Below are 25731 nucleotides of genomic sequence, written 5' to 3' on the forward strand. Positions count from 1 at the left end.
GGGCTTTGGCACCTCGCCACCAAGTGTCATTAGGGGCTGAAACTTGACACTAGCCTTCCAGGCCGCCCCGACGCAGACACCCCCGCCCGCTCGCTCCCACTTTCCCGGCCCTCGCAGCTCGCAGCAAGTTTACTTTCAAGGAGTTGGACCGTGTTTCCGTCGCAGAGGCTGACCACATACGAGGAGGGTGGGTGCTGGGAGGGGGGGAGTAGGGACTCTGAAGGGTGTCATCTGCCCTGAGGCCTAAGGTGTTGCTAGGTACTCTCTGGCTTTCTGCCAGAGACCGTGGGTTCTTGCGTTTGGCACTTGGACCCCAGTCCACATGTCCCACTACTGACTTTCGGCTCGGCAGCAGAACCTTGTGCCCAAATTCTGCTCGGCGACTACCAGTCGAGTGATGGGAGGGAAAGGTCCAGACAGGAGGTCAGCCCTAGAAGTGTGTTCCCTCTGCAAAAGGAGCTCTAATAAAACACCCCTGGCCGTTTCAGCCTAGGGCCGAGAACAGCGGGGCACATAGCAAACCCCAGCCCTCTGGGGCTTCTGTCCCGCAGTCCTTGGGGTCATCTTCTAAGGGCTGGGAGCCCTCCATAAGTGCACACTCGCAGTGACCCTAAGGCAGTGCCAACTAGCTCACAGGAAGAGGCCATATTTCGGGAAGACGGGCCACACGTGCGCAAAAGCGCACTCCGGGAGGTAGAGCGTGACCCGTCGACCCAGGAGACTGGCGAGGACAGCCGAGAAGCTGGCAGCGAGACAAAGCGGGAGGAGAACGCCAGTAAGGCTCAGCCGCAGACCCGGAAACTCAGGCTGTTGCAGCCGCTGGAGCTCTGACGTGGAGGGGTGTGCAGCCAGGCCTTGCCTGGGCATACCTCGATTCTTGTTCCTACGGTCCAACGCACGCATGACTCTCAGCGGGCCCTGCGGCTGGAGCTGATCTCTGTCGGGTTGGGGGTGGATCAGGCGTGTGTTTTGGGATCTTCCTAGCAGACGGAGGGGTCCCTGAGGCCATCTTCACGGATCTAGGTCCCTCCGATGTTCACTGAGCCCGGTACAAAGGTAGTGGTTCCGAGTAGCTCAGCACTTTCTCAGAGACGGGGTCATGGCCTCAGGAGTGCTGCCTCGGTCCACTGAATTTCCATTTGGACTTCACTATGGCAGTACTCTTAGGGCACTACCCACTCTGGCTTTCCAGAAATCAGGAACCAAGCTGGGCTTCTCTCAACAACTAGCAGTGTAATATGAGAAGAGACACCCCCCCAACACTAGTACCAAGACTGGCCACAGCCTGTATACTGGGTCCATTGGCATACCCCAGCCTCTGCTCCCCTCCTACCAGTTCTGCTGCACAAGCTGTGGCTGCAAAGCAACCTCTCTTCCCTCAAATGAAGCCAAGTGCTTTCCCACTGGTGTTGGCTTTGCATACACACTCCCTGCACCCACACACACAACACAAGAAGGTTGTTCTGGCCCTTCTTATCTCCTTGCTGGGAATCCTCTTGAAACCTGCCTGCCCAGCGGAAATGCTGAAGGGAGTAAATTGGGGAGCCTGGGAGGCCAAATGGAAGTGACTGAAGAGTGGACCACCAGGCCCTTAATGCGGAACGTGTTTCTCTGTGAGAAAGAAGGTATCCAGTAGTCACAGCCTGCAGGGGGAGCAGAAAGGGAAAGGCAGCACTAACCCCTTAGGCTGCCAATCTGGGGCTAGAAGTTGACAAACCCCTTTTTCTTAAATATCTCCTGGGCAGCAGCCTCTCCACCTGGCTTTGGGGGAGGCAGGGCAGAAAGTATTACCCCGAGGGGCAGAGGAAGGTAACCGTCCCAGAGGTTGGGGGTGTGGGGGTGTGGATGGCTACAATGGCCACAGAGCTCAAGCTGGTGCAGGAGGCTGAAGGACTAGGGTTTCCTGCTGAAGTTCACTTTCCTGCTCAGTAGTCCTGTTTGCGTGTCAGGGTGAGTGTGTAGAGGGAAGGGTGACTGCTGGCCAGGAACACACGTCCAGTTAGGGAAGTCCAGGAAGGAAGGACACAGCCCCACACCTCTTCCTCTGTCCCAAGCCTCACACAACAGTCCTTGCTCTTCCCACAGCAACATGGAGCTGGCCCCCACTTTCCTGCCCTCAGGCAAACACTGTAAGTGCCTCCCTGTCTCTTCTGCCGGAGAGCTTCCAAAGGTCTCAAGTCCTCCTGGGGAGGCCCTGCTCTGTGCAGCCCTCCTGTCTGTCTGTCATCCCAGCCCCAGAGGCTCTGGGCTGCAGGATGCCTTGCGTCCAACTGTGGTTTCCGGGCAATAAAACAACTATTAAAGTCACAGGCACGGCTGGTGATTTGCATCACATCCTCTCGTGCATGCAGTCAATATTTAATACACAATATTGAATATGGATATTAAAAATCAGTAGCTGGGGACCCCTGGGGAGGTGACACAGTGCGATCCTGCTTCAGGAACACAACCAGCTCCTTTAAAAAGGCAGGAAAAGCAAGTTCAGCCAAGGTAAGTCAGGCACCAGGGGAAGTGAGGAGTAGTGGATGCATCTCAGCTTCCTGATATGCTTAAGGGCACCATTCCTAAGTTGAGCTAAAGGGAAGCCAAGGGAACAGTATGCCTTTGGGCTTTACCAGTTGCAGGATGGGTGGAAGGAAGGACTGAGGATTGTTTCCTTGCAGGCAGCCAGCCAGGTGCATGGAGTTACTTTTTGGTTGCTGTTTGCACTTTCATTTAGTTCAGTCTTGCATGAAGGGTACTCAACTCTTCCTACCATAATGGTTCCTTTCCTAGGTAGGCCACCATTACCACAGGCCTCATGGGGAGCTCTTGGCATAAACTTTCAGGGAGATGAAGCAGGAATTCCAATGACTCTGGATATTCTTTGTGCAGTGAAAACAAACATGAATGCCTGAATTACAGAGTCTTCTGAGGCACTACCAGCTTCTAGGACAGAAACCTTCAGGCCTGGTGATGGCTAAGAGGTTTGGGGGGAGTTGACAGGACCAAGAAGGAAGCTGGGACATAGAAGCACTTGTGCTCCAGAGCCAAATCCAGATTGTCTGTTAAACAGCCAGGAGACAGCAAGCTCTTGGGAGCCTAATTATCTTTTCAGGCCTGAAGAGGAATACCAGTTACTCTCTTCTTTATCAAAACATAGAATTAGGGCTGAGCATGTTGGTGGCGAACACCTTTGATCCCCATCACCCACTCTGGCCAGGACACAGAGGCTGGCAGATCTCTGTGAGATCAAGGCCAGCCTGCTCTGTACAAGAGTTCCAGGTCAGCTGGAGCTACAGGAAGACCTTGTCTCAAAGCAAAACAAATGAACAAACAACACATACTTTACCCTAAACAGAACAAAGCTTTTTCAGATTAAGAGGGTAGAGGTGAAGGAAAATAAACATTTTGAGGAAGCTTTTTTCCCACAACTAAGAAAGAAAAGAGAGACTGACAATAGAAGACACACTTTGGTTACCTGATTGAAAGGGCCTGAACGATTTCTTATGCCAAAAAATCCTAGGTGAACTTGACCTACTGAAGCGCCATCCTACACATCAAGTTATAATATCAATTTTATAGATTTCCTTTTTATCATAGCTTAAATCAATATGGACAGAGAAATCTTGCTGTAGTATAAACAGATTTGATGAGCCTACCTCCAGTTAGAGAACCATCAAAGTCAGGGAGGGAATAGACACCCTTCTCAGAACCCAAACAGGAAAACCAGCCTCTCTTTGGTTGTGGAAGATTCCTTGGTGATGCTCTCCTCAGGAAGCCCCCTAGGAGTTTGTGTGTATGCATGCTTCTGGACTAGGGGTGGTTACTTGCACAACATTGGGCCCTAGGCTTGTGAAATCTACTAGCAAAGATTCTATAGACACAGGCCCAGCCTGGTAGCTCACACCTTTAATCCCAGCACTTGGAAGACAAAGACAGGCTGATCTCTGTGAGTTGGAAGTCAGTTTAGTCTAGTAGCAAGTTCAGGGCAGCCAGTACTACAAAGTAAGACTGTGTCAAAAATAAAAAAGATTCTATGAGCCTGTTGGAAAGAGTTCAGGCCAGCCAGGGCAAAGAGAGCAACTGAGTTGCTGTGCCATCATCAGCAATCTCTTCCTTAATCTATCCAACTGCTTCTAGTCCCACCTCTGGCAGTGGGCCCATGCTCTGGGCCTCTTACAGACCTTGCAGACCACCACACCTTGCAGACTGCAGTTTGTATCCAGTCCAAATATGTGGCTATGGCTGGCCAAGGGAGGAGGCTGTTGGGGAGAGGAAGCACCAGGGCTTGGGTTTAAGGACTAGAAACTTACCCTGCTTGGGGTAATTGCACCTCCAGAACCTTAGATCTCCCCAGCTGACTGGTACTTCAACCGAAAGTGCAAGCAGCTTTGTGGCATTTGAGTGGGCTAGAACAAAATGTGTGGGAGAGCTCTGCCAGGAGGGTCCTACAACCCAAGTCCTAAATTCTCAAGTGTAGACAGGGATAAGGAACAGGACAGGAGTTACCTCCACCACCTCACCCTTCTGTAATGTTTTCCTGTTAGGAACGAAGCTGGTGGAGTTGTTCTTGGAGGCCCTCTGGACTGTCACTACTTCCTGGTACAAGACCGTGAGAACCTAAGGCTTTCTGCCAGGAGGTTCCCCGGGTTAGCACCAGGAGCCTTGTATCCTGGCGGGAATCCTCACACTTCCTCCAAGACTCTACCTCCCCACTCGTGTCTCCTCCCCCACCCCCAATAAACCTCCAGGAGAACTGCTGAGGTGAATAGGGACCAGGGTCAGTGGAGGGACTGTCCCCACCAACAAGTTACCAGCCAAGAAAACAGCTGTGGGAGGGGGAGGGGAGCCGCAGGCAACCACGACTGAACGGTTGCGATCTAGAAAATTCAACAAGAGGCCGCCTTAGTGGCGGCGGCTCCAATTAGCTGAGCCAACTGGGAAGGCAGAGAGCGAGGCGGCTACCCTGTCGACCGTGCCCGGGGCAAGCAGGCGGGCGGGGGCGCGGGGCCCCGATGCTGCCCGGGCGGCCCTCACACTGCCCCTCCCGCAGGCTCTCGGAGCGCGCCTGGTGTTTACACGCTGTCCTTCCGACACGGGATCAAGTTTCAGGCCGCGCTGGAGGCGCCCAGGGCCGGCCACAGGCTGGGGAAAGGGGAAGAGCTGGAAAGGGATCTAAGGCAGCGCTGCACCCTAGAGAAAGCCTGGCGCGCGTGGCCACTAGTGCAGCCCTTCCTCCAGCGTTGGGGTGAGATGTCTTTCAAGTAGGGTGGCAGGGGCAGGCGAAGCTGTCGAATATCCAGCAGAATAGCCCCCGAGACTCAAAAGTGGAGTCCTGCGCTCACTCGGGTTTGAGAACTCACCCTGGGAGGGGGTATAAGTTGAATGCTTGGAATCTAGGCCCAAGAACGTCTTAGAGAGTCCGCTGTGAGGTCTTCAACCACCACCCCACAACCCGCTCCCAGCCTCTTGGACGTACTACCGGATCTAGGCCACTGACGAGGGCAAGAGGCCTGTGGGCTGCAAAACACAAGATTGGAAGAGACCTCGCTTTTCCCAAGGAGCCCTGATCCCAGCGCTGCGGGAAGGCTCAGGCTTCCGGCTTGGAGGACTTGCCAGGGAGCACCTCGGGTGCCCCGCGCTGTCAAGCGTCGGCGACGTGTGAGCCACCAACACAGACACACTGTAAACAGCCTCTTACGTGCCCCACCCCACCCCTGAGCGTGGGGTGTAAAGCTCACCCAAACACCAAGTGTCCCCTCGAACTCCCCGGCGAGGCTTCTGTGGCCCAGTCTGGGGAAAGAAAGGCCCCATCCCCTAGACCACCTGGGCCCAGAAGCGAGTGTTCTGACCTGCAGGGGTGCGGGTTGCTGCGGGGAAAGGAGAGTCAGCCGGTCCCCTCCCCGCTGAATATCTGCTTTGTTCCGGAAAACAAGGGAGGCATTAGGCTGCTGCCCCTGGGGAAACACAAAACTTCTTTTTGAATCTCAGAAAGGGCGGTTGACTGCGTTACAGAGCTCCCAGAGACAGACCAAGGAAAGGAAAACCTGAGGGCGGGAGGAGACAGGGAGACTTCCGAGAGAGGCCGATTGACCAAGTGGGAGGAAAGTAGCTCAGGGTGACCGGGCAGGAGACTCAATGTGAAGGTGCCGCGGGAGTTCCAAGGAGCAGCCAGGCCAAGTGGTGCCTGCCCAACGGCGGCCGTGCCAGCTTCCTGCCCTGCCCAGGACTGCGGAGCAGTCAGGGACGCCACCCCTGGCTGACTTGGCATCCTAGGAGGATGGGGGTGCAAATAAACCGACTTTCTGTACGGTCGCTTCCCAACCAGTGGACCTAAACCAATCAGTGGGGTGTCACCTCCAGGCTTTCAACCTGGATGGGAGGCTAAGGCTCTGAGAACTAGCCAGCGATTAGGGTGGAGGGTTTAGTATGAGACACTTTTGGTCTCATTCATTGACTACCTCCCATCGGCTCCCATCCAGGCTCTGCCCAGGTGTGGGTACCATATCAGTGCTGTTAGCTACTGTAACAGGCAAAAAGGACGAGCGAAGGCAAAAATTGATGTCTCTCCCCTAACCCCCACCCCAGACTTAATCTTTCTTACATTCAATGAAGGAGAGGGCACCTAGGCTCTGTCCCATGCCCCCCCCGGGGAGCTCCCCTCCGTCTCAGAAGCTCAGACTGCGAACGAGGGTTTTCCCCCCTTTCCAGTGGGCTCGTAGGGTTTTTAACTTCCTCCAAAACCTCCCTCCTTGCTCCGAAAAGCCCCGAGGAGAGGAGTAGAGAGGAAGCAAGCCGCTAGTGTGCGAAATGAAGACCATGTGTGAGGATGGCGGCATCAGAGTGCAGCCTCGGGGGAAGGGGGTGGCGAAGGCCCCCGCGCGGCCTGAGGCTCCAGGTCTCAGCAGCCAGCGCCTCAGCTTGGCACTGGGGACTCCGAGCCGCAGCGAGGTAGCGTAGAGGCTGGGCTGGCCTCGGGGCTGACGGCAAGGAGGGGGTGCGGGGGGTGGGGTGCCGCGCCGCGGGGGGCGGGGACGCAGCCCCGACTTCCTGGGCCGCAGCTGCGACCCAGGGCGCAAGAGCAGATCGTGCTCCGTGGCGGCTGCGGCTCTGCCCGCCGCGCTCACAGCTGAGAATCAACAAAGGGAGGCGGCGGGCGAGCGGGGGAGGGGAGCCGCCGAGCGTTCGCTGGCTGCTGTGGAATAATAAAAAATAATTAATAATGATAATAAGAGAAAAATCCGCTCGCTTTCATGGAGCTGGGCTTCCGTGAGGCTGCAGCGGGAAGCGCGCTGTCCTTGAGGCGGCCTCTCTCGCCTGGCCTGCCTGCCCCTCCCCCTCCCTCGCCCCCTCCCCTCCCCGGGAACCGGGAAGAGAAAGGTCTGCAGCTGACAAATATTATCCATTCTCCCCATCGATCGCGGAGTGTACAGATGTGAGCGCTTGATGTGCCCGCGGAGCGGCGGATCCTCCCTGCTCGCTCGCTCTCGCCCAGGCCCCGCTCGCCGCCCCCTCCTCCCCCTTTGTTCTCCTCCCCTTTCCCTCTTTAAATAGATTTCAGGGCGCTGCCTGTTGGAGAGCAGCTGGCGATCTCTCCAGAGAGAGAGAGAGAGAGAGAGAGAGAGAGAGAGAGAGGCCCTAGGTGCCCTGTCACCAGCCTCCCCTCCCCCACCTCTTCCCGCTGTGAGCCCACCTCCCCCCTTTTCCAGTTTCCAAAACAGAAAACACCAGGAACACCCACGTCCACTGCATCGCGAACCTCTCGGAGCCTTTGGTTACCTAGCGCTGTCCCCGTATGGTTCCTTGTTTCTGTGGGAGGAAGAAGGAAAGCGCTGGGAGGGGACATAGCGCCGTGACAGAAGATCCGAGGGTCGGGATCTTTCCCCGGCAGCAGCAGGGACGCTGCCGGGGTCACGCTAAGAGGGTACAGTTTACCCATTAGGGAAAGTCGGAGAAGGCGGCCCTTTTATTCCTCTTTTGCAGATGGCAGATTAAGCCGGCAGCGCTCGGCCTCAAAGGGGCCGGCCGCTCGGCAAAGGGTTAACCGGTGGGCCCATAATCGCAGACACACACACACACACACACACACACACACACACACACACACGCACGCGCGCCTGAGCGCCGGCCACGGCCCGCAGTGCACCCGGGGCTGGGGGAGTAGCTGGGGGGCGGGGGGCTTAACCAGGCCGCTCGACTGAGCCGAGGCCACCTTGCCGTCTGTCACTTAAATGATTGTCCTCCACTCCGCTCAGTGCGGTCAGTACGGGCTGTTAACAGGCAGTTGCAATCAGTTTCCGAAAGGTCAGCCAAGGTCCTCCGGCTCTCGCAGACGGAAGGCATTACGAAACCGCTTTTGTATCTGCAGGCACTTTAGAAAAAAGAAGCGAGGAGGGGCGCACCGCAGCACGGCCTCAGCCCTGGGAGAGGGTCGTGGGAGAAGGGGAGAGGGAGTCTGCACCCCCGAGGCCTGGGCTGGGTGGTGGGGAAATCGCCGGCCAAGTGACCTAGGTCCTTCTGGATCCGAAGGGGAAGCGGAAGAGGGGCAGGCAGCTAGGGAAGGAGAAATGGGAGGAAGTGGGAGAGGCGTCTTGGTTCCCCTCCTCCTTTGGCCTGCGGTCCGCACTAGGACCTGGACCCGGGTGGGTGGCCCTGGGCTGGGGAGACCCCACTCTGCCTTCTAGACTCTCCCGATGTGGTGCGAGGTGGGTGGGTGAGGGAACCCTAGCAAAGCGAGCAAATCCCTGCGCGGTATCTGAAGACACTGCTGCCGCCGCCGCTAGAAGTCGTCCATCAGCAACCAGTCCAACCTGCCAGTGATAATGTGCGATCAACACCAAATCACCCCCGCCAGGCGCGATCCATCATCGCAGTGCGCCGCCGGCCCGGGTGAGCCAGACTCGCAGCTCGTGGGGTGGGGCGGGGAAGGCGCAGAGCAGGAGGCGGTCGCCCAGCACACCCGGACTCTCTGCACACCTCGCTGCCCCTCGTGGAGACACGCACCTTGGAGTTCATAACTCTCCAAGTTCCCCAGCTGCAGAGTACAAACAGTGGCTCCAGAGTTCCGGGCGGGCGCGGTCACTAAGGAGCCCGCGAGTACTCCACGCTCTGTTACCCTGGTCACACCCTGCAAAGCCATCTTTTTCTTGGCATTGCCCTGCCCATCTTCTCCCCCCTCCTCCGAGAAAGCGTGGCTGGCGGGAAATTAATATTTAATATCGTGAAATTGATTAAAGGGCTGGAAGCCGGCGATGGGGTGGGGGGAAGGGTAGGGGCTCCGAGCGTAATTAAACATGTGAGAGTCGTGGCAGCTCCTCGCCGGCCCGGGCCGCACACCGCCTTTGTGAAGCCGAGGTGCGGTCGAGTGCGGTTGAGTCAGTGGTAGTGTGCAGGGCCCCAGGTTCTGGCACTCACTGTGGGACGGCAATCTGGGAAGTCTCAATAACCTTTAGGGTGTACCTGGGTTACACGGTGAACCCTGCCTCCCTGCCACCTTTACATTGGAGCCCAAGGGTCGAGTGCTTCAAGTCTTGAAAGTTTGGCACGGAAGCCCCTTCACTGCTCAGGAGGCCCCCACTCTAGGGGGGCGCCCCCAGTGCCAGACATGGATGGGTCTCTGGGTCTCTCAAGCAGCACTTCGGGAGGAGAGATTTAGGTCCTGCAACTAGGGACTCCTAAGGCCGGAGTTGCCGGGGCTCCCGCCGGTTCTCTCCCCACCCTAGGACGGCTCTTGCCTGGGGCAGCTTAACTCGTTCAGCTGCGCGGCAGATGGGGCCTGCTGCTCCAGGCTGCTATCTCAAGGGAGTCGTTACAGAACCCGTTCGGCCAGCAGCCGGTGGAGCGATTTAAGGTTACTGTGCTTCCAGGGAGGGGCTGGGGCTGAGGGCCAGTGCAGGTGAGGTGCCCTGGGCATCTTGAGCCAGTGCTAGGAGAGGCACTAGATGGGTGCAAAGTTAGGGCTACTGTGTGGGCTCTCAAAGTTTTAGAAATCTGGTGGTTGGCTCCCATGGTGGGATGAGCCCACCTCAGAGGCCTGGCCCCAAAGGGCTGTTTGGAACTTTTTATTGTATTTGATTTATTTTTTGTTGAAACACTATGTCTGAAAAGCACCAAATGCACAGAGTAGAGAAAGCACACACAGAAGACAACCAACAGCATCCTTGATTCTAATCAGGCAGGGAACCCTGGGGGCCAGCCTGAGTCCAGGCCCACTGCAGGGAAGGTCAGGACCAGAGAGGATTAGGCTTAGCCAAGGGTTTATTGCTGTACTTGAACAAAGTGCCCTGGGCTGCCTAAACTGGGGCAAGAGAGAAGTAATTAAAAGAGGGTTTGCCTAAGGAAGGAGTATGGTGTGGCTGCTGCCAGGGTGGGTGGAGGAAGTGTTTTCTTTCAGTGCAAATGTTTTGCAGAATGATTTCATTTCATCAAAACAAAACCAAAAAGTTCATATTCAGTCTCTCCACCAGAGTCGATAAGCAACATGCAAACTTTAGACAGAACCTTGAGACAGAGAGAGGCATCAGCTTACCACTTAAAAAATGACGGGGAAGCTTTTCTGGGTGCTTTGGTCCTCCTATTGAGATTCTACCTGCATCAGCAGCTCCCTTGGGGATGGGGGGGGGCACTCCTGACCTCTCAACCTGAGCCCTGCGGAGATCACTCAGAATGCACCGCATTCATCAATGCCATTTCTGGTAAATTGGACCTAAGGTTTCTGAGTGTCCTAGGAGGAAGGCAGCCTACACAGCACGCATACCGATGCCAGAGCAAATGTGAGAGGGCTGCACTTATTCTGTAGCTTTTACTAGATAATACTGTGGATTTCATACTTGACTTCAACAGCTCTGGGCCCTGCGTCTTATTAAAGCACTCCCCGGTGGCCACTAGTATTATGAAATTGTTCTCCAAAGGTATCTCACGGCTGGAGGAAATGACTGGAGTGTGAGGTTTGCACCCAATGGGCCCTGCACGTCCTCTGTCCACCATCCCTAATCTGGAATTCATCCTCACACTCCTATTTCCAGCCAGGGTGCAGCCTGACCTCCTAGTTAACAGAAACCTCGTGGTTGATGGTGGTGGTGGGAGAGGGGTGATAAAATAGTCTGGTAGGGCCTGTCCAGCCAGGTCTGGCGTTGAGCAAGGGCGGGGGTAGGAGAACACACAACTGTCTGAGGAAGTAGAGGAACAGAATCCTCGGGTTCGCTCGAGGCCGAGGAGCGAGGTTTCTCGCCCGGGGCAGCGCACGCGGCATGGCCAGCCTGGGGGCTGCAGCCGCCTCTCCCGGGCGCCAGTGGCCCGCGTGGTTGATCGCCCGCCGCCATTTTGACCGGGCGGCGCAGGCGGCGCTGCCCCCGGCGGTGGCACCGCGGAGCCGCAGGCCGGGCAGAGGCAGAGGCAGCCGCGCTGAGACCCCCGCACTGCCCGGGCTGCGAGGCGTGCGGCAGGCGCTCCCTCCCGAACCCCCTCCCCGCCACCGGCCACGTGGATCTCCCGGCCAGCGACAGAAGAGCAGCGACCACCCAGAGAAGGCGCGGCCTGAGAGTGTCGGTCTCCGAATCGCCAGAGCGGATTTTAGTTCCGCTCAACGACCTCTAGTTCTCGGATTCCTGCGATGGTCAGCACCATAGCACCTCTGGGGCTCAAAAGCGCCCGGTTCAAGCATCCCGGAACTTGAACCGACGTCCCCAACTGCAACCTGCAGAGACAGCTGCGAGGGCGGGGGCGGGGATTCAAGGCCTGCAACACAGTCCCCAGCGTTCAAGGGCTTTCCAAGGCGCGCTCTCGGGACAAGAGAGGATTTGAAAGTTACCAGGATTTAACAAGGGCTCTTCATTGGAGAAGAAAGTGACTTTGTGTCTTTTTTAATTTTATTTTTTTAAAGTGTAAAATGCATTTAAAGAACACTTGCTAAGGGGTCTAGGGTAAAGAAATGCAAAAGTAAAAATAATTTTTGAGACACCTCTGGCCCTCTAGCAGTTTATAATCTTGGTGGAAAGCCAGAATTGCAAATGACTAAACTCAAATGTGAGATCAAGGTAAATCAAAAGGCCCGGGGAGGGATCCATTAAAGTATTTTAAAAATAGCTTTTATTTCTAAAAATGTAGAATCAGTGCTGGGAAAGGAGGTTAAAAATGTACTAACAGTGGATAGTTCCAAGGTTCCAGGGAATAACAGTCGTTACTTCTGAAAGGCTGCTGTTTAGGAAAAACGGTGAAAGTTTATTTAAACTAAGCAAAACACGAACGATCACAAACTCTGGATTCATTGCTCAGCTCTTGACAGTAGCTGGGTGGTAAAGATACAGTTTTCCACTAAAACACAAGATTCCATTTGAAATCAGTAAAATCTCCACCATATTTTATTTAAAAAAAGTTTTTTAAAAATATTTTATCATTTTTATTTTATGTGTATGAGTGTATTGCCTGCATGTATGTGAGCGCACCTGTGATGTGCAATGCCATGGAGGTCAGAAGAGGGCTTCAGATTCCCCTGGAACTGGAGTTAGGGCCAAGTGGGTGCTGGGAATTGAACCTGGGTCCTCTGCAAGAGCAGTTGGTGCTCTTAACTGCTGAGCTATCCAGCCCCTAAAAAGAAAAGCTTTAAAAAAATAAGACTGGGGCTGGGCATGGTGGTGCATGCCTTTAATCCCACCACTCGGGAGGCAGAGGCAGGTGGATCTCTGTGAGTTCCAGGCCAGCCTGGTCTACACAGTGAGTTCCAGGCCAGCTGGGGCTACTGGGAGACCCTGTCTCAAAAAAGACCAAAAAACAAAAAAAGAAAAAAAAAAACAAAGAAAAAGAAAATAAAACTAATACAGAGTGCAGGGGCACAGGCCAGTGATCCCAGCATTTGGGAGACAAAGGGAGGAGATCTTGGCAAGTTTGATGTCAGCCTCATCTACAAAGTGAGTTCCAGGCCAGTCACCTCCACATGGCAAGATAAAGATGTAACTCTTAACTCCCAGGTGGGTGGATGGATGTCTCACAAGACAGGGCTGGAGAGATGATGGCTCAGCAGTCAAGAGAGCTTGCTGCTATTGTAAAGGACCCAAGTTGGGTTCCCAACACTCACTTTGGCTGGCTCACAACCACCTATAACTCCAGCTCCATGAAATATGACACCTTCTTCTGGCCTCCAAGGGGTTCTGCACCCATGGTTACATACACACACAGACGCACCTAAACACAAAAAGATCTTTAAAAATCTCACAAAAAAGGAATTGTTATCACTCTTCTGTCTGAGCAATTAATGATATATATATATATATGATTACAAAATATGTACATGAATTTAAGAAGATATTGAGATCTAGGGCTGGAGAGATGGCTTGGCGATTAAGAACACTGGCTGTTAAGATGTGGGTTCAAATCCCAGCACCCACATGGTGGCTAACAACCTTTATAACTCCAGGTTCAGGGGATCTGACATCCTCTTCTGTCCTTTGTGGTCATTGCACAACACCGGTGCACTTACATATATGCAGGTATAACACTCATTCACATAAAATAAAATTAAAATTAAAATAGATAATAAACCTAATATTATACAATGAAATTTTTTTTTTGTCTTTGTGAGACAGGGTCTCTTTATAGCCCCAGCTGGCCTGGAACTCACTATGTGGACCAAGCTGGCCTTGAACTCACAGAGATCCACCTGCCTCTGCCTCCAGAGTACTGGAATTAAAGGTGTGTGCCACCACATCTGGCTACAGTGAAATCTTTTTAAAAAAGATATTGAAATCTTAACACTATAATGAGGATGAGAGAAGTATGGACACCTAAAATCTTCCTTTACCATTTTAAGAGGTCAACAGATGAAGCTGACATGTTTTACTCAAGCAAAGGCCACATCCACATATTACTCAGGGACATCATAATATACACCAGCAGGTAAGCTAGCAGGATACCCACAGGGGACTACATCTAATTTGGCTTCGTAAGTTTTAGGCAAATACAGTTTTGTTTAAAAAAAAATTTCTTTTCAAATTGAAAAAAATATTTGGGAGGCTAAGGCAGGAGGACCAGAACTTCAAGATCAGCCTGGGATCATGAAATGCTATCTCAACAAAACAATACCCAAACTGAGGAGGTAGCTCAGTTGGTAGAGGTTTTGCCTAGCATACATGAAGCCCTGGATTCAATCCCTAGCACCACATAAAATTGTCTTGGGGTATACACCTATAATCCCAGCAGGAGGCAGGAGGATCAGAAGTTCAAGGCCATCTTTAGCTATACAGTGAATGCAAAGACTGGGCTACATAAGCTCTATCCAGGTGTTGTATGCATGCCTTTAATCCCAGCACTCAGGAGGCAGAAGCGGGAGGATCTCTATGAGTTGGAGGCCAGCCTGATCTACATAGCAAGTTCCAGACCAGCTGGGGCTATAGGAAGACCCTGTCTCAAAACAACAACAAAAAAATAATAATTAATAAATACATAAATAAATAAAATGGGGTGGGAGTGGCCAACACTCAAGTAGTTAAAATAGTAAAACTCGCGGGGCGTGGTGTTGCATGCCTTTAATCCCAGCACTTGGGAGGTAGAGGCAGGTCTACATAGTGAGTTCCAGGACAGCTGGGGCTACAGGGAGACCTGTCTCAAAAAGACCAAAAAAAAGTAAAACTCAGAGGATTCGCAGTCACCATGATGTAACTGATGTCCTTTCAACGTACCATACTCAAATTGCCCAAAGTCCTCAAAAAAAAAAACTGTCCACAGTGTAGAAAGAAACAAAGAGGCAGCCTGGGGACGTGACTCAGCAGTACAGGGCTTATCTAGTACGCAAGAAGTCCTGGGTACCCATCCCCAGCACAGAGAGGTAAGGGGAGAAGCGAAAAGGAGCATGCACATGTACACACACACACACACCATGAAGGAGGTGAATGACTTTCGTACTCCTGGCCTAGGTATTCCTGGTTATAATAGAAGGATAGTTACTAAAATTTGACCTTTCCTGGAGAGAAGCCAGTTATGGCTTTATTGTCAGGATATGTTTCATTTCAAAGTTGTGTTTGTTGTGGTGCAGGTGCCTGGGATAGAATCCAGGGCCTTGTACCTGTTAAGTAATCACTCCAGCACTCACTAAGCTACCCCAGCTCCTTAGTATGGCTTTTGGTATACAGGTAGCTTATAAGGTTGTCAAACTCAGGACTGGAGAGATGGCTCTTCCCTTCCAGATGTCCTAAATTTGGTTCCCAACACCTACATTTCATGACTCACAACTACCTGTAGGAGATCCAGTGTCACAGGGGATCCAATACTCTCTTCTGGGCACTGTACTCACATGCACAAATTGACACACATATACACATAATTTAAAAAATAATACTAGTCAGGCATGGCAGCGCACGCCTGTAGTCTCAGCACGTGGGAGGCAGAGGCAGGAGGATTTCTGTGAGTTCCAGGCCAGCTTGGTCTACATAGGGAGTTCCAGGCCAGCTAGGGCTACAGTGAGACCCTGTTTCAAAAAGACCAACCCCCCCAAAAAAAACCTAAGAAAGGATGTTAAACTCTATTGTACCACCACACTTTGTAATAGTCTTATACTCAAACACTTATATCAAGTACCTTAAAGGTTTCATGTTCAAAACCAAAGAAACCATCTTCTCCACCTCAGAAACATCCCATCTTACTATCAGAACAGGGTACTTAGGTACAATGATATACCTGTCTCCACCCCCTTCCCCCCAAAATAGCCTAGTAGGGTCTCAGTAACTTAAGAACACCAGAGTCTGCAGATGACAGATGATCAAACAGAGCAAGTGTATGGGCCTACTGCTCCAACACTGGCTTGGCTTGTAGCATTTGGCTGGTCTACTGTGCTCTCAAGATGCCCTTTTGACCTCCATCCTGCCCCCATGTCACCTCTTTTCTTCTAGATCAGAGGCAGAACCTGCTTCTCCTTATACCCCGAGAACAGCATAGTCACTAGCCTATTGGGTAACTTTGTAAGAATTAGAAAAAAGTAGCCCAGGCCTGAATTCCAGCCCTCACTCCCTATCTTGGGTGGAGACCTGTGTTGTATGCAAGCTATACACCCTCACAGGGTGACCCTGCCTGAGAAATCAGCTATTTCAGAGGCCACTCCCTGAATGTTGCTTAGTTCTGACCCACAAGGTTCCTGCTGAATCTGGGTTTCGTTGGTTTCCAGCATAGGAGTTGGCCTGGCAGACTCAAATCACCTGAAGGGAGGCTGTGGAAAACCAGGTACATCCTGGTAAATGGTGTCAAAGGAAGGAAAAGGGGGATCAGAGTTCACTTAGGATTCTCCATTCACTAGGGACTTTGGCTTCCATTGAGATCTAAAACCTGAACAGCACACCTCAAAGCCTTGATGAAAATGTAATCTTCCTGAGGGAAGCGGGAAACATCTCAGGGAACTTTAGGATGTTCAAAAACAGGGAAAATTATTTCAATTTTAGGTTTTGGGAAGGTGTGTCACTTTAAGGCAACCGGAGAAAATAATAACTGCCAGTTCCAAAGCCAAACAAAATCATGTTTTTTCCACCACGTTTCTATCTCTGTCTCCTAGTCAGAGCCACAATGAAACAGCAGATCAAAGGCAGAGGCAAATACAATTATGCTGCCTGTGAAACCCCTAGCATGAAATTAGAAGTCAAACTCTCCATTCAGGGGTTAGAGGCAAAGATAATGGGAACCTGGGGCCCTGGAGATGTACCCAACCCCTTTCAGTCGCAACACTACCTGCTCAGGGTATTTAAAACTACACCTGCCCTGGGGTGCGGGGGACAAATATGAAGTTTTCGAGTAATTTTTTTTCTCCACACTTACTTTAGGAAATGCATGACTACGTTCCTAGCTTTGTACTTTATAAAGATTATGGGGGGTGCAAGTTGATTTGTAAGGCAATAGTAAGAATGTCGATCTGGAACAATAGAAGACTGCCTCACTTCACCCCCGAAATGGCAGGCTAAGGATAGGCCAGTCTCATCTGTTATCTATATCCCTTTCAATGCTGAAGTGCCGAAAAGCTGTCTGACCTACCACTCAGTTCTTCCTCCATCTGTCCTATACTTGACAAGCTCTCAGAGAGAGCTGCCTTTTGATATTTTCTATTTTTCATAAAAATCCATATTTGTCTTATAGCCGTATTTCTTTTATACTGGCCTAATTTTAACACTCTGCTTCCCCCTGCCCCCATATAATTTATGAAGTCTCCAGAGGATATAAGCATCTATTATAACATAGACTATTCTGTTTAGAACCACTGCTAATTAAGCTTAGCTCTCAAGAGTGCCTGCTCTGACATCCCCCTCCCCCAGTGGTCATAAGTTCTTGCCACTCTCCCTGAGAGGTGGGGTCTGTGTTCCCTCCCCTTGAATCTGCATGGGCTGTGAGCCCAGTCACAACCAGTGAATATTACCCAGTATGACTTCTAAAGGTGGCTCGAGTTCTGCATTATTTGCTGGAGCGCTTGTTTTTGGTGCCAAAGCTGCTGCTCTGAACTCTGTCTGCTTTATTACTCTCTTTAGCCCTATGAAGAAGCCCAGGCCACATGGAAAGCCCTGAGTTTTGGCCATAGGATCCAGCTCAGGGCCCAGTCAACAGCCAGACATATATACACATGGGTAAAGATGCCGCCACATGATTTTGGCCCCTCCAATCTGTTGAGTCTTTCATCAAATTTCAGACCCACAGAATCTGTGAGAAAAATTAAATTGATTCTGCCTTCAGTTCCCTGCAGCTGACATGTTATAAGGGAGAGCTGTTTCACAACGTGTTGCTAAATCCAAGGAGGAAGGTAAGCGGGGATTAAAAACAGAAGTGGGGCTGGGCATGGTGGTGCAAGCCTATAGTCCCAGCACTTGGGAGGCAGAGGCAGGCAGATTGAGTTTGAGGCCAGCCTGGTCTACATAGTGAGTTCCAGGTCAGCTGGGGCTACAGAGAGACCCTGTTAAAAAAGGTGGGGGGGGGGCAGCTAGATGGCTCAGTGGGTAAAGGTGCCTGCTGTCAAAGCCTGATGACCTGAGTTACATCCCTTCAACTCACATGGTAGAAGGAGAAATCCAACCCCAAGAAGGTTGTCTTCTGAACTCTATGTACACACCATGGTGCCAGCATCTTGCATTCGTCCAATCAAACACACACATACGCAGATAAAACCAACAAATAAAAATAGGTGTGGTGGTGGCACATGTCTTTAATCCCAACACTTCTGAGGCAGAAGCAGGCAGATCTCTGTGAGTTCAATGCCAGCCTGGTCTACATAGTGAGTTCCAGGCCAGCTGGGGCTACAGGGAGACCCTGCCTCCAAAAGACCAAAAAAAAAGTCTCAAAATAAAAACAATAGTCCTAACACTGTTGAAAACAGGTTTGGGGCCAGAGAGATGGCTCTACATAAGAGAACACTTGCCAGGAAAGCCTGATGACCTGAGTTTGATTCTGTGAAGTCATGGTGGGTGGAAAAAACTAATGCCTCAAAGCTATCCTATGACTTCCCCACTCACACCATGGCATGGGCATAAGCATCTATAAGCACACATGCACACACATACACACACACACACACGCACGCACACGTGCACACACATACGTACATGCAAAATAATAAATTTAAAAAATTTTTAAAGAGTGTTGCAAGGCCAAGTATGGTAGCACACTCCTTTAATCCCAGCACTCAGGAGGTAGAGGCTGGCAGATATCTGTCAGATAGAGGCTAGCCTGGTCTACATAGTGAGTTCCAGGCCAGCCAGAGCTACATAGTGAGAACTTGTCTCAAAAAAAAACAAAAACCAACCAAACAAACAAACAAACAAAAACCCCAAAGAAAAGTGTTGCTGGGCATGTAGCTCAGTGGTAGCATGCTTGGACTTGATCACAGTTTAAGGAACTGGATCCACTAGAAGAGACTGAAACAACCAATGTTTCCGGTCTGACACCTATACAGTGAATATTTTAATACTCCTCTCTGTCTCTCTCTCTGTCTGTCTGTCTGTCTGTCTGTCTCTCTCTCTCTCTCTGTCTCTCTCTCTCTCTCTCTGTCACTGTCTCTCCTTAATTTTCTCTATCAGGGGAAGTTTGCATGTGCAAAGCCCTGGGTTCCATCTCTAGCACCATAAAAAGACAAAAGACAAACAAATCTAAAGGGGAAGATTCAGTCCATTTCTGATCCCAACTCAATTCTTCCACCTTTGATAGTACGTACGGGGTGCTTTTTTTGTTTTTACTATTTTTAAATGGTTTTTAAAAATTTTATTAATTTTTATTTTAGATGCAAAGCCCTCAGAGGTCAGAAGAGGGTGTCAGATCCCCTGGAGTACGGTTGTTAGCTACCATGTGGGTGCTGGGAATCAAACCTGGGTCCTCTGCAAGAGCAGTTAGTGCTCTTAACCGCTGAGGCATCTTTCCAGTCCCTTTGTTTGTTTTGAGACAAAGTTTTAATATGTAACCTAGACTGGAGTCAAATAAACTTGTGAGCCACCTTAGGCCTCCCAAGTGCTGGGATTATAGGTTTATGCTACCACACCCAGTCTATAGCACTTTGATCTTTAGGAAATCTAGTGACCTGTGTCTTCCTCAAAGCAGATACTACACTATCTCTCCCTTGAAGGATATGCTTCAAGGACTCTATCTGTTGTTCCCTCCTGACCTTCACTGCTGCCACAACAAGCAACAGAGAGCACTTCACCAGCTGGCTTGGCTTTCCCACCTCTTTTCTTCCTCACATTTTTCTTGCCTCCTGCTGGTTGAAGATACCCATCTCTCGTTGAGAAGGAATGAAAGGTGTGCCAGTTTCCTCTATTTTCTTCCTCACTTTCTTCCTTACTCCTCCACAGATCCTGGGTTTTTTCATTCCCTGACCTCTACTTGGCCACATTGCAGGCACTTGAGTTTGCATTCACACAGCTAGGCCAGCACCTGCTAAATCACCCTGGGCAGCCTCGGCTCCCAAACCTTTCTTTCCTCCTTCACCCAGGCAGGAAACCCACTGACCCTCACTCTGGGCTACCCTTCTGGGAAAGATCTGAGAAGGAGCTGTAAGATACTGGGACCATGGAAGACAGGAGACTGTGAGGTATTTGGGTCCTATTTCCTTAAAAAATACTACGAGCAGAGGAGCTAGGGAGCAGAAAACAAGAACAAGAACCATCTGACTCAGGAGACTGAGGCAGGAGAATCCCTTAAGGCCAGGAGTTCAAGACCTACCTGGGCTACTTAGAAAGATCCTGGGGGAGTGGGAACACTAGGGAGATGGCGCGGTGGTTAAAGCACTCATCCTGTTAGTGGTGAGGACTGGAGTTCAGATCCTCAGAATCCATGTAAATGCTCAGTTTATGTGTGGCAGCCTGCTTGGAATTCCAGCCTCATAAAGAAGAAAGGTGATGTGAGCCTCAGAGCAAGGTGGCTAGTGAGAGGAGCCATATCTGCAAGCTCTGGGTTTGATTAAGACACCTGCTCAATGAATAAGGTGGAAGAGTGACTGAGGATCAATGATGATTTCCTACATCAACCTTGGATCTCCACATGCAAGCATCCACAAACGTGTGCCCACACATATGTGAACATATATATGTGTATATATATATATATATGTGTGTGTGTATATATATATATATATATATATATATATATATATATATAAAGAAAAAGTTTCAAAAAGAAAAAGAAAGCAAGCAAGCAAGCAGGGATGTAGCTCAGTGGTAAAGCATTTACCTAACATGCATAAAGTTTGATCCCCATCACTTCAAAAGAGAGGAATAGTCCTGAAGGAGCTCTTTCTTGCCTGGCATTCACTAGGCCCTGAATTTGATCCCCAGTGTTCCAAATAAAGTCATCTACAATGGGAGTCTGGTGGGGCTGGCAAGAAGTAGGGAATTCCTGAACAAGCCAGAATAGGAGAAGCAGTAAAGAGAAAGGAGGCAGCCCCTACCCCTTCCCTGACTAATGCTAGGGGGATTGACTTGCCAAAGATAACTACAACCATGATAGACAAGTAGAGGTCAAGGCTGAAGGACACTTTTCCCCTGGCTCACAGCTGCTGGTCAGGCCACTCTTCTCTGGCAGCCTGGTCTCAGTGCACAATCAGGGCCCTGTACAGGGGACCTGGCCCTCTTCCCTAGAAACTAAGACCAAAGGCTGGCTGGACTCCCTCCAACTGTTCACAATTTGGGGGCTGCCTGCCCTGTGGCTCCAATTCATACTTTTTTGGGGCTTTGAGACAAGGTCTCACACTGCAACACAAGTTAGCCTGGAACTCACTCTATAGCCCAGGCTAGCCTCCAAAGTACGGGGATGCCAGGCTACAGACATGAGTTAGTGATTTCTCTTTTCCCCTTCTCCTCCTTCTCTTCATTCCTCCTCCTCTTCTGTGGTGCCACCCCCCCCACCTCACACTTGCAAGGCAAAGGACTCAACACTAAGTCACACCTCCAGTCCCCATGTAATTCTGATTCAAATCCCAGGCCAATAAAACTTGGACCTAACTAAGGGGCTTACAGAAACCTTCCTTTCTACTGTTCAAACACTCTGAGCCTTCCCTTCCCTTCTTCAAGAGCAAAGGCAAAATATTTACTAAGTGTTTATTATTACTGACCCCTGGTATGCAATATTACTTCATCTGACCTTTCCTCAATCTTGTGAACATAGGCATGCCCATTTTACAGGTGAGGAAGCTGAGGCTCAGAAAGGTTAAACACTATTGGGGCAGAATTGCTGTCTTAAGTCCAGATGAGTCTTGCTCCAGAGCTTTCTACCACAGCTGTTATTTCCTAAACATTTGGATCATTTACTTCGTGCCAGGCCCTATGTCAAGTCTGTAAAGATAAATAAAACAGTTCTTGCCCCTGGAGAATTAAGAGTTTAGTAGGGGAGACAGACAGATTGCAATACAGTGGCATAAGGGCTTTGATTTAGTTCCAAACCTCTCAGGTTTCCTCTCACAAATCTCCCCTTCTAGTCCTTCCTTAGGCACTAGCTGCTGGCTTCCCCCCATGCCTGTTTCTTTCTGTGGGGTCTGTACTCAACACTCAGCAGAGATCCTGGCATCCCACCTGCTTTGGAGAGACTGCTATGGTTGAAGAGACTTTCTTGGCCTCTGGGGCACCAGAGAAGGAGCTAGACCCTGACTGACTGCCTGGCAGCCTCAGGCTGACTCAGTTGGGAAATGGGCTCAAGGGGCCCCCACAGCAAGCAGGCTGGTAGGCCCTTCCAAGGCTTTCATTGCAGCCTGTTAAAGGGCTTTGGGCTTCCTCTGATGAAAGGCGTTTAAGTGCATCTGGTTATGATTACAGGGGAGGAGAAAGCCAGGCGGTCTCTGGGGGGTTGGAGCAGTCATCTGGCTCTGCCTTCCTCCCAGCAGAGCTGCTGGTGAGGCCAGGAGGCCAGGTGTGGGGGCAGGCAGGAAGCAGAGCCGGTCAGGACCCTCCGACTCTCCAAGGCGCCTGACCCCAAGCCCCTGGCTCTATCAGGCTGGACTCCAAGGAACGACATAGTGCCTCACAGATGCCAGGCTCCTTTGAGAAAGTCAAGTTCATTGTAGTTGCTGCCCACCCTTGCCCAACAGCTCTTCACTGATCTCTACCCCCTTCAGTCTACCAGCTATCGTGCCTGACCATCTACTTCCCGAGTGCTCTTCTCCCTTGGAGAAAGTTCAAACAGCCTTTTGCCTCAAGGGTTTCTCAAAGTGAATTAAAAAGAAGAAAGAAAAGGGGGAAAAGAAAATCCTAACGAAATGCACACTTTCAAAAGTGGGAAAAAAACACACAAAAACCTCAACGTTTTTCTTCTTTTCAACTAAAGATGTCCCACCTCACTATAATTGACAACCATGCTCAAAGAAGGAAAGAAATCAATAAGAAAATAAGCGGCTACACCAGAAACATTACTGGCTGTCCCAAGTCTGTGTCCCGCACCTGTCCCTACTAGGCATAAAAAAGCTCTTGGGGGGATCGGATGGGTTAAAAAAAACATAGTCTTTAGTCCCAGAAACGAAAACGCATTTTTTCTTCCCGCCCTGATTTAATCCTGCTGCGTGTTATTACTGTCAAGTCTCTTCACACCACCGTTTCTAAAAAGAAAACCCGTGGGTCTGTGCGGCCCTCCACCGCCTGCTCGGCTTTTATTGTGCACGCAGCCGGGTCTGCGTGGATCCAGCACATCGTGACCGTCTCGCAGGCGCTCACGAACACCCTCGGATTGGTATTTCGATAAAAGCTAGAAGCATTGTCTCAGCGGCCACACACACACACACACACACACACACACACACACTAAAGGTCTACAGACCCCTTGGCCAACCCTCCTCACAACCCATAATTAAAGATGACCTTTGCGAAAGGCAATTAAAATATGGTAATGATCGATGCGCTCGCCTCTTTCCGAAAAGGCAAATACACAGGTGTTGGCCTCAGCCCGCTCCACCTGGCCAGGCTGGGGAGGCTCCTAAGGCTCATGAATGAGCTCTTTCTCCAGGGAAGCTTCGGTTCCCCGCTACCTACGGGAGCGAGGGGTCCCTCCTCCTTTTCCTCCCCTCCCCCATCCATGCTCCGGCAGCCAGGAGCTTGCCGGCAGCGGCCAGGCTTTGTCATCTCAACGCACACGCATGCACCCGGCCGCCACGGGACCGCAGCGGCCGCTGCGCCGTGTCCTTCCTCTCCGCCTTCTCCTACCCGCCCCCTCTTTTAAAGAGCTTCTCCAGTCCCTTTCTAATGTCCTTTCCGTGGACAGTGTTTTGCAACCAGGGGCTCGGGGGCCTTCTGGGGGGATGGGGAGGGACTTCCCTTGGGGCGCGGGACGAGCCGGGAGGACTCTGGACCAAACAAGGGAGGACAGGATGCAAGGATACCACGGCTTTGTTTTGTCCCTTGTCCCTGCCCAGGGGTCGGCAAAACCCTACAGAGCTGAGGCCCGCCGGCGAATTGGCGCAGGAGAACGCCAGCACCTCTCCTGTGACCAAAGTGGACTGTGACGTCCTCTCCCAAACTCACTCCAGACTTGGTCTGGGTGGGGCGCATCACTCGGGGAGGGTCTCCTGACCACAAGTGGTTCTCCCCACTCAGACAAATTGCAGTGTCATTATGGTGGCCTCCTGTTGCTTGAGTCCTCGAGGGTGCTCGGGCCGCACAGGCACCCCACCTCCACACAGCGCTCAAGGGGAGACGGGGGTCCAAGGCCTGGGGATCCCCGGGGACTGCCTGGAGGAGACACCGCATCGGGCCTTCTTCCCTCTCCTCCGGGGCTGCCTTCCGGGACACGAGCACGGAGCCAGGGCCGCCTCTCGCCTTTCATTACCGGGCCTACGAAAGCAGCAGCCCAGGCAAATATGTAGCTATTAAAATTAATCGCCCTGCGTTGTCAGCTGAACATAATGCAAATTATTTATGGGCTGTCTGCGCAATATTTATCATCGTGCAGGCTCCAGGCGCTTCGAGCCTCCTGGACTACTCCCCACCCTGCCGTGCCCCCCCCCGCCCCCGCAACAGCTCAGGCCAAAGCTTCAGGCAGGCTGCAGCGGTTTGGGGGAGGTCTGGGCCCCCGAATGGGCTTTCCAGGGCGAGGCTGTGCATCAGGCTGCCTTGCAGGCCGAGAGATCACTTTAGTTTCTGTCCTTCCTTGCTCATTTGTTAGAGGCCTATGTGCAAAATTTGGAGGCCGGGGAAACCAAGGGGTGAAAAACAATTTGGACAAATCTGAACCAAGCAGACAAGGCCAGGTTCCCAAGGGTGATGCAGGTTGAAGATCTTTGGCTCATCAAAGGAACCTTCGGCTCAGGTCTGTGCTCCAACCTGGGAAACCCAGGTCTGCAGAACTGGATTGGCACTAGGAGAAACTAAGGGCATCGGGCGTGCCGAGGCTCAACGGGACCAGGAATTCAGTGTCCTCTGAGCCTCAACACTTGTTTGGCGATCGCAGATAACAGATTAACTGCTAATTGTCGAATTCGGCCGAGCACTTAGTTTATCACTGCTGGGGGCCCCTTAGCTGCACTTTTTATATGTAAAAATAGCCTTGCAACGTCCAAAACGGCTTTTGTTTCTCTTTCAAATACCGTGTTTTAAAAAACAGCAGCAACGCGCCACCCCGCCCCCTCTCCAACCAAGCCTTCTGGTTTAAAAAAACACAACACAAAACAAAAACCAGGAGGAGAAATAATCTATAGGACAATCCCCCCCCTACTGGTCGGCGCTGGCGTAGGGGCTTTTTACGTAGATCGGGACGCCCAGGGCTGCGAAGGTAAACAGGCTTTCCGCACCGCTGCTAAATGAATCAGGAGCGGGAAGAGCCAAGACTGCAGGGCGGGGGAGGCCTGGAGATCCGGCTGGGCGCCGGGGCGGAGAGGGCGCAGCCCGAGGGCCAGTGCAGTGGAGGCTAGTTAGCCCTAGCTGGAGGTCCCAGGGCCAGGGAGGCGTGTGAAAGGCCAGTGGAGCCCAACCTGGGTCCCTCCACCCCCAGTCGAAATAGGCAAGGCTGGGTGTAACGCTCATCCTGGGTCTCCATGCCTCAAGAGCCAGGCCACCATTTGGGACTGGTCATGTGGTGTGAGTCCTGCAGTTCGGAAAGAGGTTACAAGGCATCCCCCTCCTCCCACAGAGTTTTAGCAGCTCAAGACCTCTAGGACACAGAAGCAGGTCTACATTTTCTTTTCATACTTATTTTAATCAGGTATCGCCTTTCTTCACTGTTTTAGCCAGCACACCAACCTCACCTCACAGCTAACCAAGCTTGTTCAAGGGCCTACTTCCGGGGTCCTCTGTGTGTGTGTGTGTGTGTGTGTGTGTGTGTGTGTGTGTG

General features: G+C 51.6%; 1 protein-coding gene across 3 annotated transcripts in view; it reads right to left on the minus strand.

Annotated features, from left to right (window-relative positions):
* Bcor (BCL6 corepressor) overlaps positions 1 to 25731 on the minus strand; it is a 126540-nt gene that overhangs the window by 93831 nt on the left and 6978 nt on the right. The gene's annotated exons all lie outside the window — the stretch shown is intronic.

This window comes from Nannospalax galili, unplaced genomic scaffold (genome assembly GCF_000622305.1).
Source record: "Nannospalax galili isolate Female #2095 unplaced genomic scaffold, S.galili_v1.0 scaffold270, whole genome shotgun sequence".
NCBI classification, from domain to species: domain Eukaryota; kingdom Metazoa; phylum Chordata; class Mammalia; order Rodentia; family Spalacidae; genus Nannospalax; species Nannospalax galili.